Source organism: Dipteris shenzhenensis, chromosome 3 (assembly GCF_047967505.1).
Source record: "Dipteris shenzhenensis isolate YYH24624 ecotype China chromosome 3, Dip_SZ_1.0, whole genome shotgun sequence".
Taxonomy (NCBI): Eukaryota; Viridiplantae; Streptophyta; class Polypodiopsida; order Gleicheniales; family Dipteridaceae; genus Dipteris; species Dipteris shenzhenensis.
Window position 1 is genome coordinate 10791994 of NC_141598.1, and position 13329 is coordinate 10805322.

At 42.6% G+C, this 13329-nt stretch overlaps 1 pseudogene; it reads left to right on the top strand.

The window, feature by feature from the left end:
• Nucleotides 1–9244: 9244 nt before the first annotated feature.
• On the top strand, nt 9245–11421 carry LOC147903349 (putative fucosyltransferase 8 pseudogene; annotated as a pseudogene).
• The last annotated feature ends 1908 nt before the right edge of the window (nt 11422–13329 follow it).

A 13329-nucleotide genomic window follows, 5' to 3' on the forward strand; every position in this document is an offset into this window, starting at 1 on the left:
AATCTGATGAGGAAGTGTGGCAATAGTCGTTCGCGCTCATCCTCTCATGCGGTTCGCTATGGGAATTGAGGTGTTTGATCCTGTTGATGTAGTTTCGAAGGGATTCCTTCTCATTCTATTTAACCTCATACAATTGATGATTAATTGGACTCCACTTGTGACCACTTGGGGAAAACCCTACAATGAAGGCTTTTCGTAATACCTCCTATTTGACTTTCCCCTCCAAGCTGAGGGACCTATATCATTGGACTGCCTTGCTATCTAGGCTAAGTCTAAATGCATTAACCATTTCCAGATCTCTGGGAGCACCGAGTGGTTCACATATATGCTCAAATCGCTCCATGTGGGACTAGATCTCCTTCCCCAAGAAATTAGTTATCAGCTTGGATATGGCTATGGGTTGACTCCTAGAGGAATTGGTGATCCTTGCAGGGAATACGGGTAAAGCCGGGGGTGGAGTGGCCACCCTTCCTAGTGCATCCACCAAGATGCACATCGTCTCATTCGATAGCACAGATTGGGAAGCTTGTGGAAGTGGCAATGTTGTGGGCCTAATAGAGCCTAGAGGCTGCCTCAAGCCTTGCCCGATTAGTGGGGTCCATTGTACTGGTACCCACGTTGGGGGCCTAATAGGCCCTAGAGGCAGCCTCATGCCTTACGTAGTGGGCTCCATTGTATTGGTACCCACGTTGGGGCTGTGGCCCGCTCCCCTATACATCGGGGCCGAAATTATGGGAGTAAATTGTCGGGCTTCAAGAGGAAGGGGGTTACCTGGCATCTGCATGGGATGCTCCTTGAATCGGTTTGTAAGGTGGAACTTGCAAGGGCACATAGTTGGAGAATGTCGAAGGCACTTGGAAGGTTAGAGGTTCATAAGAGTTCCCCCTTGGGAATCCCATGCATTTCCATGGCTGGGGTTTTGTCTCAAAAAGGACCTCATCCATGGGTCTTCGTCTTCCGTGCGCCTTGAGTCAAGGTGCCCCATGAAGATTGTGGGTCCTAAGTCCACAAAGATAGCCTCAGTCCCTTCTTGTAGCTCAAGGACTGGTGGGTGTTGCTGGCCTCCCCTTTCCATGGGAATGCTGGCAAAAGGGTTCTCCATTTCTGCTAAATCCGATTAGCCTAACTGTCCGACATGTTGGATGTAGTCCCCCTTAATTTGGAGGCTACAAAAGGAGCAGGGGAATGAGGTGGAGCTATGTTGGTGTAAGGGGCTTCGGAGGCCCTTGGGCCAGTGGGTTCTTGCATTTCCTCATTCAAGCTCTCTAACTAGAGGGATTGCTACATTGGGGCCCTAACACTGAGTGAGAAATGGGGATTGAACTCCCTATTGGGGCTGAACCAAAACTGGGGTGAAAGGTAGGTTGTGAGTAGTTTGAAATGCTATCCTCGGGCTCCGGCTCCTTGAATAAAATTCTCCCAGACCTGAAGTGCATGTATGAGATCACTATGAGGATACACCCTGCTTCAAATTCAGTTCTGTATTCTTCATTTTTAAAATTTAATTTTTTATCAGAGAATCTACTCCCAGAGCTATCCCTCTGGTCAGAGGGTTAACTATATGCCAACGGGTTGTAGGGATAGTCTAAAGGTAAGGATCGGTAGTATAGCAGTTGACACATGTTGGCGGGTTAGGTTGAGGTTGGTATGCCTCTGGGTTGGTGGGTTAGCGTTAAAGCAACGGGCGGTGGGATATTCAATTTGGCAGGATGTGAGTATGGCAATGGTCGTGGGGTTAGCAATAAAGCAACGGGTGTTGGGATGGCTTACCTTGGAGGGATACCAAGATGGCACCGGTCGGAGGGTTAGCTGTATGCCAACGAATCGTTGGGACAATCGTAAGGCATCTATTAAGCGGGTGGGATAGTAGACTCTGACACATCATAATGAAGGCAACGGGTTAGGTGATTGACATGTGTCAGGTCGATGGGATAGAGCTAAGGAGACTGGTCATGGGGATAGAGAGCTAAGGTGACGAGTCGTGGGGATAGGAATTGTCTGGGAGCACGCAACTTTGCCGACTCCCTTCTGATGACTCCTAGTGGTTCTCCAAGTTCTATTCCAGGTTTGTGTGCATTGGGGGGTTGTTAAGGACCTAAACTACCTACCACAAACAAAAAACATCAACTCTTGGCACACAAACAAGTGGTTTCTACAAGTTGGACTATTAAGCACCTGAAACCACTTCGAAATTCCACTCCAATCTTCATTTTCAAGTGTTTTTAGTTGGATTTGACACTACAACTAGCTTAGCAATCATTCTAGCTACCTCTTTGTATAAACAAACATAAAAAAACAATTAAAAACAAGCTCAAATGCATAACAATGGCTTTATGGATAGAAAGTTGAAAAGTGAGCTTTCCTACTCTAAAATCACTCTTTCTTCACTAGTTTCCACTTCCAATCCACTCCTTATCCCCACTAACAAGACCTAAAGGCATGTGCAATGTGTTGTTTATGGGAGGAAGCTAAAAAAATGCAAAAGCATACCTCATATCTCCTCGACAGTGGTGCCAAAGACGTGTAGTCTAGCAAAGACACACATGTCATGGGGATGCTGGAAGTGTGCTGATAGAGCTCCTCACTCTTGTGCAGCTCCTTGTGGAAGTATTGCATAGTGAAGCCTACACTCGTGTCACTCGAGTGCCTATCGAATCATTGCAATGGGGTTTCCACCAAGAAGAAGGGGGAGAGAAAGAGAGAGAGAGGAGGGGGAGGGAAGAAGGGAAGGGGAGGAAGAAGGAGAAGAAGGTGAAGGGGGATTGTGGCAAACACCAAAGGCAAACACAAAGAGCAAGAAAAACTCAATCTCAACATGAGCAAGATGAGAGCATGTATTTCTCAAAGGTTACATACAATAATGAAGACCAAAGTCAACCACTTGGCCTTTTATACATGTCACCTTTTGAAGGGAGGGCCAAACCCTATTTCTTATACCACACCCTCTCTCTCTTTCTCTCTCTCTCGTTACAATCACTTGGGCCCATATGGCACCAAGGCAGATGTTGAGTCTCTCAACCTCCCCTCTGTCTTCAAATGGCTCTTGTGTTATCCATATATGGGATCCAAATGGCTCTTGTGTTATCCTTGCCAATTTGGGTGATCTCGATGACTACCTCGGTCCGAAACCATTTGTCAAGACTCAAAACCCATAGGACTACCTCGATCTTGAGCCATTTGTGGCTCAAAACTCATAGGATTTGGGTGGGCTAGATCCATCAACATGCTCAATGGTTGTTAACAAACAACACTGAGACAAATTTTTTTCTCTTTGTTCTTATGAGATAGGAAATGTGTGCATGGAAGAAGGTAGCTTCTATGAGTAAGGGGATTTGAAATAGATGAAGAGATGAAAGTCAAAGTTTGAGGGAAAGAAGGCAATTTTTATGTGGCTGAGATAAAAAATCAGGCTTGGAAGATCATAGGCGGCTCTCTAAGAGAGGCATAGAAGATCATAGGCAATTTTTATGTGGCTGAGATAAAAATCAGGCTTGGAAGATCTTAGGCGACTCTCTAAGAGAGGGGACTAGGGAAAAACCTTGTGAAAAAGAGAGGCAATTAAAGAAAAACTTATGAAAAAGCTAATTTTGAGCATGGTCTTGCAGTTCACTTTTTGCCCAAATGGTACCCTAAACCCTAAAAAATTTCACAAATTATGACATAATTTGATGATATCATCGAGCCATGTCATAAAGTTAACCCTAAATTCGATGACAGCATAGATTCCTAGCAAATATTATGGATGAAAGTCGATGATATCATCAAATTTTGGCATGGTTGTGAAAAAGCTCGATGATGTCATCAAATTTTATCATAAGTTCTGATAGAAGTTGATAACATCATCGAATTTTATCATAACAAATATAGAAATAGTAAAACGGTTATAACTTTTGAACCAAGATTCCATTTTGGGAGCTTTCTAGATCAAAATTTAGAGCAGAAGTGGCTCTACAATAATTGCTAAGAAAAAAGTTGCATCATTTTGCCTTAGCACTTTGTTCAAATTCAAAGCGGAAGGCACTCAAAATTTGGGTTCAAGGTTAGGGGTTCCTTATCTACTACAAAATTCCTTATAGAAGGAAATTCCATCCAACCAACACATATACCCTACAAGACCAAGCAATAATCTTAGCATAAACATAGCTCTAATTGACCATGTTAAACTCATATTATGGCTCATTGCTATGTTGTTTCAACTTATGACATAGCTTGATAACATCATCAACTTTTGTCATGAGTTATGAGTTTACTCGATGCTATTATGTAGACATATCATAAGTTCTCATAATAACATTAACTTTCCTTATGACCTATAGATGCCTTTGTCATGGGATGGAAATTAAAATTTAAACTTCCCTTCCAAAGAGGGTAGCACAAAATTTGAATATGAGATACAAAATGGAAAAATTACCGAAGGTACATCAAAGGCAAGGTAAACTAGTAATACTCCTACTGCTCTTTCTCATCCTCCGAACCACTTTACTCATCCTTGCCTTGAATATCTTGGTCCACATCCCCACCTCTGCTTGATCCCTTTACGTCTCTCTCCCGCACATCCCCACTTGCAAGCTCCTCCTCTTTTGCATCACAGATAGCTTTGGTTGCATCAAAATTGCCACCCTAATAATGAAACAATTCAAAAATGAGATTACAGCTTAATTGTAAGATCAATGGTATGATCACACATGCTTGAGAGAAAAGATGATTTTAGTAGACTTACATGACAAGCGACCGCCATTTCCCAATCGATGGTGTGTCCTCAACACTCCATCTCTTTGAAGAATGGCTTTGCTCCTACTCTCCATGCCTGTCTGTGCTCCTCATTAAGACATCAGCCAATAACAAATTCGTGTGACCAAAATTAAGAGAGCTAGCTGAAGTGTCATATATGAGTAATTAAACCACCCATGCCTCATTGCATAGCCTTTTGTCGTTCTTGACGTCTCCTCGCCACCCTCCTTCGATCCACCCACTTGTGACTGGCATTTGTCTGATCTCTCTCTTAGTGGCCTTCCAATCCTCTTTATGTGCCCACACAACGGCGGGCCTAGGCTTATCCTCCTTGATCCCATCTCTCATCTCTGACCTACAATGTCTGGGTATGAGTCCCCTCCGAGGCCCATGCATCTGCGCATGTCATCATCATCAGATTCATATTCTAAGGGGTTTGGAAATTTGTCCTTGAGTTGTGCTATGAGAGCATCCTTCGTTGTATCATCCTAAGAGTGCCAATCTATGAATATACCTTTGGAAGAATACATATATGCTCATCAAGTGCCTCTATGATAGATAACTTTAAGCACCTTCTCATCCTCAACAATATCATGCATGCTATTGATATTATAGAGAAGGTCCTTGGGTGCAATAAACTCTCCCTAGCTAAAGTCTGAGATGCTCGATGGGGTGGTGGTGGAGCAAGGGGTTGAAAAACAAGCTGGGCTGGAGCCAGGGGTGGTGGAGCGAGGGGTGGTAGAGTGCTCCATGACAAGGGTGGGCAAGGGGCTAGTGGGGCAAGCTACATCTCATCGTAGGGAGGGAGGCAAGAATGTGCAGATTCATCTACATATGCACTTGCACCTAAATCACAACAACCATCCTTCCTACTCTTCCTAGAGTGAGGGGTGGCAAAGCGCTTTGTGTGGCAGGGGTGGGTAAGGAGCTAAGAATGTGCAAATTCATCTACAAATGTACTTGCACCTAAACAACCACAACTACTGTTCCTACTCTTCCTAGAGAGACACCATTGGGCCCTAGGCAATGGGCCCTAGGTAATGATGTCTCACTAACTAGGGTAGGTGACCCCTATCGGGTAGGCATAGTCAATGGCCTTGGACTAGGAAGAGTCAATGCACCTCCATGTGCTACACAGCATGAGATGAGGCAATTCTAGACTGGATAAGAGACTGATATCTATCCAGCTCGATTGGGATCATCTGCGAGACAAAGTCCTCTCTAGACTCATCAGTCCATGGCCTCCCCTCATGGGTGGAATGCTCTGAATCAGAAGATGAGCGATGAATCCTTGCTTTATTACATTTGATAGGCAAAACACAAACACAAACAAAAAAGAAAACTCAATAAATAGATTGCAAAAATGTGGAAATACTAATGGAAAAAGGAAAGGAGAAGAATGGGGAAATGTGGAAAGAACTAAAAAATGTGGAAAAGAGAGTAGAAATGCAAGAAAAGAATGCTAAAAAGAGGGAGGAGAAGAGAGAAAGAGAGGGAAAAAAGAGAGAAAAGAGGAGAGGAAAGTAAGAGGAAAATATGAAAAAGAAGAGAGGAGAGTCCAGAGGAGAGGAAAGGGAAATGAAAGAGAGAGAAAGAAGAGAGGAAAGGGGAAATTATAGAGGAGAGGAGTGGAAAGGGAAAAGAGGAAAAGAAGAGTGAGGAAAGGGAAAGAAAAGAGAGTATCTCAAACTCAAATCACTACTTGCTATATGCAAAATACTATGTGCAAAATGCAAAACGATATGAACCCAAGGAAGGGCACGTTCCTTGGTCTTATAATTTTTGGAGAGGAAGTGTGCCAACTCTCCCCCCATACTATACATGTGGTTATGTGCTAAATGTGAAGTACCATGTGCAAAATACAAAGTGCTATGTGCAAAATTCAAATTACTAAGTGTCTTTGTGCTCATTGCAAGTTTAAAGTACTATGTGCTAAATGAAAAGTCTTATATGTCAAAATACTATGTGCTAAATGCAAAATGATATGAACCCAAGGAAGGACACGTTCCTTGGTCTTATAATTTTTGGAGAGGAAGTGTGCCAACTCTCCCCTCACAGTATACATGTGGTTATGTGCTAAATGCAAAGTACCATCATTGTGCAAAATGCGAAGTGCTATGTGTAAAATTCAAATTGCTAAGTGCCAAATTGAAACTGCTTTGTGCTAATTGCAAGTTTAAAGTACTATGTGCTAAATGAAAAGCCCTATATGCCAAAATATTTTGATAAATGCAAAATGATATGAACCCAAGCAAGGGCACGTTCCTTGGTCTTATAATTTTTGGAGAGGAAGTGTGCCAACTCTCCCCCCACACTATACGTGTGGTTATCTGCTAAATGCGAAGTACCATGTGGAAAATGCAAAGAGCTATGTGCAAAATTCAAATTGCTAAGTGCTAAATTAAAACTGCTTTGTGCTAAGTGTAAGTTGAAAGTAATATGTGCTAAATGAAAAGTACTATATGTGTAAGTTGAAAGTAATATGTGCAAAATTCAAATTGCTAAGTGCTAAATTAAAACTGCTTTATGCTAAGTGTAAGTTGAAAGTAATATGTGCTAAATGAAAAGTACTATATCCCAAATTCAAATTGCTACCAAATTTATACAAAGTGCTAAATAAAAAGTGCTATATCCCAAATTCAAATTGCTATAAAATATATACAAAATGATATCTACTAAACACAAACTTCTATGTGCAAAATGTAAAGAGCTATTTACCATGTGCTATATTCAAAATGCTATGTGCTACATTCAAATTACTATATGCTATATTCAAATAGCTATCAACATAAACTAGAGATCTTATAAATTTTGTGTGTGAAATATAAAGTGTTAAATTCGTTTTGCTACATGCTATATGAAAAATGATGTTTACTAAATACAAACTGATGTGAGCCCAAAGAAAAGGACATTCCTTGGTCTTATAATTTAACAGGAAGTGTCCTACTTCCTCCCACACAAATATATAATTTTATGTTAAATGAAACATTATATGAGCTAGATGAAAATTCTTATGTGCTAAATTTAAATTCCTATGTACTAAATTTAAATTCATAAGTCTTGAATGCGATTTAAATTAACCTTAAAAATTACACCCTCCTTCGTCTTATAGAAACTGTGCAAACTCTGTCATCACAAAAACGTGTAGTTATGTGATACAAAATGCTATATGATCTTATAAAATTTAGAAGAGAAAGCATGCAAACTCTCCTTCCACCCTAATGTGTGATTATTTGTAAGATACAAATTGCATATTTGCAAAATACTATATGCTAAAATGCAAGTTGCAATAACTCCAAAGAAGGGGACATTAGTTGGTGTTATAATTTTAAGATAGGAAGTGTGCTAGTTAAACCCTCATCCATTAAACCAAAAAAGGTACTTCTAGTGTCATATTTTGCTCACTTCATTTTACAAATTCAATAAGAATCAAATTATGCAGTAAAACATATAAACTTAACAAAATTCTAATTTATGGGAAATCACAACAAATTCATTGAAATATATTCTAGCTCAATACAAGTGCTTCCCGGAATTAGTTTCCTTGTCCGTGGTTAATAGGTTAAAGAAAAGATAGGTGAGAATGAGAATAGGTTCCCACGATAGAGTGATTAAATAGGTGAGAATGCGATTAGGAAAAAAGTAGCTCCTATTTGCACCATTCGTCGGCTTGCTTGTAACGTCACAGGCATCCGGACGAATTGCGCATTGGAAGTTGACTAGGAAACCCTTGCCCAGGAATGAATTGAGTCGGGGACCCTCAAGGCGCTAGGGGTCTGCTTTTCTAGTTGAATGTCCATGAGATGAATGAAGACATGGAACATCATTCAGAACAGACGGACAATGGCGCCGCGGTTTTGTGAGTCCGATGGACGTTCGTGAAACCAACCTTAGCTACTCGAACTCCAACCGTGGACAGAAAACCAGCCATCTGTAATTGTGATCGAGGATCTATTGAGGATTGATGGAACTTAACCAGATGCAGTGCCGAGAGAAACGGGACAATCGGCGTTGAGAACGTGATTTAGCCGCCCGACACGAGAGAGAGAGAGTGCGCGCGCGAGGGAGAGATCGCACGCAAACTGTCCCCCGAGAACGGACAGACGGAGCTGCATTTTTGCGCATCATCAGGAAGCGTCGCGTGATGCTAGAAGTCAAAATGATTGCAAAATAACGAACGCTCCACGCTGCCCATGAGGGCCGGGTTGGTGAATCGTTGTGTTAGGAGCCCGGGATGGAATTTCGTGCGCAGATATATAAGCGGAGATTTTGGTGACAGTGGGATGTGAGCGGTCACGGGTGGCTGGCATTTTGGAGTTTGGGAAGCATACGGGAACGGCGCATAAAATTGGTGAAGCTTTGTGGAAAAAAAAACAGCAAACGTATCGGGAGGAACAAAGAAAATTGCGATTGTGAGAGAGAAAATCATGAAGAGGAGGAAGACGAGTTCTTTTGTGGACGTAGGAAGGATCTATAGGTGTTTGATTGTTACGGTGCTTGTCACTTCATCGCAATGGATATGGCTAATCGCTCCAGAATTAGGCCCTTCCTAATGCTGCCCAGGCTGCAGCTCCTGCTTCACGACAAGCACGGTTTTCCTGGTTCTTCGAAACGTCCAAGCTCTTGGTTTTGGGTCATGGTGCTGCTCCTTTTGGGTGCCTTCATCTTCTGTCGGAGCTTCCTCCACAGCTTCCCTCCTTCGCCCTCTCCTCCTCGCAGCTCCCACCTTGCCACAGCTCAGTTTGCTCACCTTCCAGTTTCACAAGGTCAGTAATTCGTCGTTCTGTAAGCTACGACGGTATCCTATGTAGAAATTAATCCCTCCATTCTTTGGCCGAGCCTTTTCCACTGCCACGTGACTTTACATTTTACAGACAATCATCTCTGCAAGGTTCTGTCCATCCGTGCAAGATTAAAATTTAACATTGTTAGACATTAATAAGGTCGACTACGTCCTTGGAAGAGTATGCAGCTGTCTCAGCTGTGTTCTGCAAGCTTGCGGCGTTTGCTTATTACAGTAACGACATGAATGCAGCAGAAACTTTCTTCTTGTTTGCACCGGGTGATAACAATGCGGATCGAGCGCGGAAGGATGTGCACCACGACAAGCAAATCATTTGCAGCGCCGTAGCAGTCAATCTATGTCGAAACCTGTGATTCGCGTCTGATCTATCTTGTTTTGCAGTGCGTGACGATGCGAGTGAGCACGATGACGACAACGATCAGTTGGTGGGCGGACTACTATCAAAGGAGGTCGATCGCGTGCAATGCAAGAGCAGGGGTCTCATCCATCGCTTCCGGCAGAGATCTACGTATACTCCATCGCCATATCTGCTGGCTAAGCTCAGAAGCTACGAGATCCTGCACAAGAAATGCGGTCCCGGAACTGCAAGCTTCAACCAGAGCGTCGCGGATCTTCTGCTGAAACAAGGTGGCTCCAAGGCAAGCGAGGACCCTTCACCTTCTTCTTGCCGATATGTCGTTTGGATCGCCTACAGCGGTCTCGGCAACAGGCTTGTCTCCATTGCCTCCACGTTCGTCTACGCTCTGCTCACGGACCGAGTTCTGTTGCTTGACGGTAGATCCGACCTCGGTCAGCTTCTCTGCGAGCCTTTCCCCTCATCCTCCTGGCTCTTGCCCCCTGATTTTGAACTCCTCACTTCCCTCTTCTTTAACAGTTCCTCCCCGCACCGATTCGGCCACCTCCTCCAACAAGCTTCCTTCCGTATCCCTGAGACGGGTCCCCTCCTCTCCACCGCCCCCCCTTCACCCCTCCCTGTTGCTCCCTTTGCGTTCGTCCGCCTCACTCACAGCTCCGATCTCTACGACAAATTGGCCTTTTGTAATCAGGAACATGCTCTCCTGGACCGCATCCCTTGGTTGATCTTCAAAACCAATCAGTATTTCGTTCCTGGCCTCTATCTCTACCTTCCTCATTTCCGAGAGGAGTTGGAGCGGCTCTTCCCGCAGCGGGAGGCAATCTTCCATCACATCGGGCGCTACCTCTTCTACCCTACGGACCATGTGTGGAGCTGGATCACCCGGTTCTACAATGCGTACCTGGCCAAGGCGTCGGTGAAGATCGGCATACAGGTGCGCATGTTCACGTCAAACCCGATCGCCCACGATGTAGATAGGATCCTAACATGCGCCATGGAGAAGGGTGTGCTTCCGAGGGTCATGAATAACGATATTATCGGAGCTCCCGATCAATTAACGAGAGCAGCAAGGCGGGGGCCGATCAGGGAGTCCAACACAGCCGTGCTGGTGACATCACTAGATCCGGAGTACGCTGAGAGGATGAGGGAGGTGTATACAGATAATGCGACGGAGGGTGGGGAGGTGGTAGGGGTGTATCAGGCGAGTCAGGAGAGGAAGCAAGAGACAGAGAAGCATGAGCACAATGTGAAGGCGTGGGGGGAGATGTGTTTACTATCATTCAGCGAGGAAGTGATAACGAGTGGGAGGTCGACGTTCGGGTATGTAGGGAGAGGGTTGGGAGGGATGAAGGGGTGGGTGATGGAGGAGAAGGAGGGAGGGTGTTCGAGGGCGCCGTCGTTGGATCCTTGTTTCCATCACCCTCCTGTCTTCGACTGCGCCCTCAACCACGGTGCTGATACCGGCAACGTCCTCCCTTTCGTCCAACATTGCCACGATTGGCCTTGGGGCCTCCAACTCTTTCATTCTTGACGGTGGTATAGCACATCTCTCCTGCGGGAGTTGCACAGGGATTCCCTCGTCAATTCCCTCCTCATGTGCTGTTTTAATACAACATTTACCTTTAAATTTATAATTTTAAAAAAATAGAATGCAAAATAGAATGCTTGGCCTCCTCCTAAGCATATTGTAAGTAGCTCCGTAAGGGTGATCCAATAATTGTTAAAGTTCACTAGGTGAATGTAATTGTAATGCATAATATGAAAGTTAAGATCCATGGTATGTTGATATTGGTGATTCTTTTTACATGGTAGAAGGAATGGTTCAAAAAAATGAAAAGAGTTAGAAAGTTTCAAGAATGTGACTTACATACGTGATATTCAAGGAAAAGTAACAATTTTGCAATATTACAAGAAAGAAAGGATATATTGATGACATAATTATCAATCCTTAGAGAAATATTTCTAAGGTTTAATTTTAGTTTCTTGATTGGGTTAGCCAACACTCTAGAAATATTTAGATGAGGATGGCCAAGAACTCCTTTGATCCCTTGATTGTACATAATGCTTGCAATGATCTTAATAACTAGATTCCTTTAAAGATAAGCATATATATGTTCATGGATTACAATCTAGCCCACATTTTAAAGCATTGGAGAGGAAGAATTGTTAACTTTGGGACCCCTAAAAAAAGTACACAAGGGCTCCAAACATTTATAAGCAACATGGTTGAAACTAAAACCTTAGGGAATGCAATTCAAGATTTCTTGACATTGCTTATACGTGATGATGTCTTTCTATTTAACCATCTTGATTTGGATCTTGGTAGAGAGTACCATGAAACTCATGGGATTGTCATTGGAGAGGAAAAGTATAGAGAACAAAATATTACAAACTAAGTTGTGTCACAAAGGAAATGTATCGAGGGCAAAAATATTTGTTTTTGCAAGTACATTGTTCCGATAGGGAATATATATTCTTTTATGCAACTATATCGTTTGAAAGGTAGCCCTACCTCACATACTTTCTTGTTTCGGTCCTAAAGTCAACAAATCTTCCTCCAATTCTCTAAAATGTCATCCAATAAGAATGGAATTATCATCCTTGAATATGTTCAAGGAATTTCTAAGAGAATGTAAAACCTTAAGAGGAAGGTATTGAAAGATTTCTTGAGATTGATATCCTTCCATCAAACTATCTTCATTGGACCTTGATTGGAGAGTGTCATTGAGCTCCTTGAATCACGCCATGCTAACATAAGAGAGGAAATGAATCAAGGGAAAAATTTATATAGAAAAATATTTATTTTTACAACTACCAAGACATTGTTCCAAAGGGAAATGATATGCTTCTATGCAAGCTCTATATCTTTTTTGATACTCCTTTGCAAGCAAAGAACCTCATCATAAGACCAAAGCAATGTTCATGTGCAAAACCCCCTCATTAAAGTTTTAGAAGAACTCTTTATTACGATGGAATGACAAAATTATTGAGCTTGTCTTGGAAGATTATAAACTATTATCCTCCTTAATCCTAGAACTTTGCTATATTTCTTTCCCAAAGAAAATAAATTTCTATTAATGCTTGAAAAAAAATCAACCATACAAAATAGCCATCCATGCGGCACTAATTGTGGAAGAAAACAAATGGAGAAAGGCTGGCTGTCAACTAGCCTTGAACTTTGCAATATGATCAAGTAGGTGGAGCTACATATGATTTTTGGATATCTTAGATTCAAAAGGACTGTTGGACTATGGGTGCCTCTAGAGGGGCTAAATGAGATGCTACAAATGCAAAAAGTGTCATCAGGCAAGGATGATATCCTAAGGCATTAGCAAAATGTCGAGTCAAGTTAGTTTCTTGATGACCTTAAAATTCTACTTCAAGAAGGTGATACCTTTGTCTCCTTGAAGTTAATAATCATGAATGCCTTACGAGGAGG